Raw genomic sequence first — 3,620 nt, forward strand, 5'->3', positions numbered from 1 at the left:
TCTCCTGAGGATATGTGTTTATATTGGTTTTAGAGAGTGGGGAACAGAGAGAGGGAGAAGGAGAGAGAGAGAGAGCGAGTGAGAGAGAAACATCAGTGTGAGAAAGAAAGAGAGAGCGAGAGAGGAGAGCCAGGGCACAACTATAGCTTTAATAGAGAGAGCAGAAATAAATTTTTGGATTTCTCAAAGTAGGAGATATTTTACTCTGTGGAATAGAGGGGGGATTTGGGAATGTGGCAGAAAATGGCAGGCTTCTTTCACATGGCTGTATTTAAAGACAGGCCTCCAGCCTCTGTATCTTAGAGAAAATCTGGATCCAAGGATGAAGCTGTTGCCTAGTAAACTCCTCTCTTCCTGGGTAGTGCAAGGGTGAAGGATTGAACAATGAGATAAACAACTATATATATTTAAGAAGTTTTATTCTATATACTGAATCCTATACATTTGGTTTTTAGTAAATATGTTCCTACCCTCTATGTTTTATTGCCAATTAGGACAAGTTTACTTTATCATTTGATTTTCATGCCTTGCAATGTACCTGGAACAGAGGGTAGGCTACATAAATGTGTGCTGACAAGAAATATGAGCCAAGAGGAGGTAGCCAATATTTGGGAATTCTGATCTCAGTTTTGTTGCTAATTTTTCTCATAACCTTGCCAATCTGCTTCAGCAGCTATAATTTTCATTATATGTAAAATGAGAGGTACAACTATTTGTACCCCAAGGAGGATCACTATTCATATTTTTTTGCGTTAGTTTTGCCTGTCTTTGGAATTCAGTATAAATGGAACATAGAGTATGTATGTATATCCTTGTTTCTGACTTTTTTTCTCAAAATAAAATTTTTGAGATTTATCTGTGTTGCTGATGTATCAATAGTTTGCTACTCAATATTTCCGGTATCCAAAATATGAAACACTTCACAAATGTTCGTGTCATCTTTGCATAGGGGCTATGCTAATCTTTTCTAAATTGTTCCATTATTAGTGTATGTGCTGATGTAGTGAGAACATCATCCTAAATTCTTTACACATTCACGTGTTTAGTACATATATCCATATGTAACCTATACCACACACAGATAAACATACATAAGGCTACAATCTGCCAAGTGTCTGTAACATGTCTGTGATCTACCACAGTGAAGTGGGCAATAAGATTGCTAAAGTCTGTTCCAAGTCTAAAGCTCCTCAATAGAAAAGTTCAGTTCACTTTTGATCCTTTACCCTCATCTTTGTTTCCTTAGATGTTTGTTCATTATATCATACAAAGTCAAAGAAAGTCACCGGGAGAACCTATGTAGTTGACTTTTACTAGTGTGTTCAGAGAGAGATTTGTCTTATTAAAATATGGGCCCCAGTAAAGTAGAAACTTGGGCATAGTAGAGCCTGGAGGAACAGTATGGTCATAGTATTTATCTATATATTCTTACTGTCATTCTTTCCATCACCTTCCACTGTCTACCCTCACATCTTTCCGAAAACGGTGTAATTGGTGCAGTCACCACCTGTGAAAACTGTGAGCTCCAAGCAGAGGCTGGTAATGCCACACAAGTTTCCCAGTGTCCACTTAGAAAACTAGAAAAACTAGACATTGTTCACTGGAGAACAGATAGCTAGAGAGTTGTGCCAATATTCCCTTATCTAACTGGCCTTTCAAAATTGAATGCACTCGCTGGGACCACTGGATCAGATACTGTCACTTTCACGTTGCGGGGCAGATAATTTCAGGACTTTTCAGTCCATCTCTCTTCAGCTCAGATTACATCAAATTTAAAAGAAGGTGAAACCAACCACATTAGTGTCATTCCACTTTATTGGGAGATATGCAAACCCCATTATGACAATCTACTTTATTTTTCATCTAGAAATTTTCATCAGACTCAGTGCGGAGTTAATCAGCTCATAGACAACACAGTTAGTTAATGCAGGTCTCTAAGATGAAAGGTGCTATAAAAATGTATAATTATAATAATTAGAATCATAATATTAATGATAGTGGAATTAACACCCTGACCTCCGTCTTCTTCTGGTAAAAACACCAAAATCTGAGCACCCTTCCTGAAGATAAGGCTGAAAAAGGCTTTTCTACACCTTGTCCTTCTCAAAAGCAATTAATTTCTACATAAGAAAGTATTATTAGAATTCAAAATAGTTTTTAAAATATAATATTTATTTCTATTCTTTTTTTTTTTTTTTTTTTTTATTGAATAATTTTTGTTACAAATGATTCTCCTTTTTTCCCCCAGTGGTTCCCCCCTCCCCCTTCCCTCCCCGCCCCTTCCCCCGATTGTTGTCCATGTCCACTGTTCATGCCTATATGCATATAAATTCTGTTGTTCATCCCTCTCTCAGCTCCCCACTCCTTAGGGGATTGTCCTCAAACTGTTATGTTCATTATATTCCAGAAATCAGTGAGATCATATGAAATTTGTCTTTCTCTGCTTGGCTTGTTTCACTCAGGATGATACTTTCCAGGTCCCTCCATGTAGTCTCAAAGGACAAGAGATCTTTCTTTCTTACCGCTGCGTAGTACTCCATTGTGTATATGTACCACAGCTTTTTAATCCATTCGTCTACTGATGGGCACTTGGGCTGTTTCCAGATCTTAGCGATTGTAAATAGTGCTGCTACAAAGATGGGGGTACATATATTCTTTCTGATTGGTGTTTCAGGCTTCTTAGGGTATATTCCTAGAAGTGGGATCACTGGGTCAAATGGGAGTTCAATTTTTAATTTTTTGAGGTGACACCATATTGTTTTCCATAGTGGCTGCACCAGTCTGCATTCCCACCAACAGTGTACTAGAGTCCCCTTTTCTCCACACCCTCGTCAACACTTGTTGTTTGATGATTTGTTGATGGCGGCCATTCTGACCGGTGTGAGGTGATACCTCATTGTTGTTTTGATTTGCATCTCTCTGATGATTAGTGATGATGAACATTTCTTCATATGTCTCTTAGCCATTTGTATGTCCTGTTTGGAGAGGTGTCTATTTAGTTCCTCTGCCCATTTTTTAATTGGATTCTTTGTCTTCCTTTTGTGGAGTTGTGTGAGCACTCTATATGTATTGGAAATTAACCCCTTATCTGATATATCATTGGCAATTATGCTCTCCCATACAGTGGGTAGCCTTTCCGTTTTGATGATTGTATCTTTCGCTGTGCAGAAGCTTTTGAGTTTGATGTAGTCCCATGTGTTCATTTTCTCCTTTGTTTCTATTGCCTTAGGTGATGTGTCAGTAAAAATTCTGCTGCGTATGATGTCTGAGATTTTGTTGCCCACAGTCTCCTCTAGGATTTTTATGGATTCATGGGTTACATTTAAGTCTTTTATCCATTTTGAGTTTATTTTGGTGTAGGGTGTAAGTTGATGGTCTAGTTTCATTTTTCGGCAAGTAGCTGTCCAATTTTCCCAGCACCATTTATTAAAGAGGCTGTCCTTACTCCACTGTATGCTCTTGCCACCTTTGTCAAATATTAATTGAGCATATTGCCTAGGGTCCATTTCTGGGTTCTCTATTCTGTTCCACTGGTCTATATACCTGTTCTTGTGCCAGTACCAGGCTGTTTTGATTATGGTGGCTTTGTAGTATAACCTGAAATCTGGTATTGTGATCCC

General features: G+C 38.2%; 1 non-coding gene across 1 annotated transcript; it reads right to left on the reverse strand.

The window, feature by feature from the left end:
- Window positions 1-904: 904 nt before the first annotated feature.
- Window positions 905-1,011, reverse strand: LOC118641116. The gene has a single exon (XR_004961556.1). It is a non-coding gene; the product is annotated as a U6 spliceosomal RNA (small nuclear RNA).
- Window positions 1,012-3,620: the final 2,609 nt, after the last annotated feature.

This window comes from Molossus molossus, unplaced genomic scaffold (genome assembly GCF_014108415.1).
Source record: "Molossus molossus isolate mMolMol1 unplaced genomic scaffold, mMolMol1.p scaffold_m16_p_25, whole genome shotgun sequence".
Classification (NCBI taxonomy): Eukaryota; Metazoa; Chordata; class Mammalia; order Chiroptera; family Molossidae; genus Molossus; species Molossus molossus.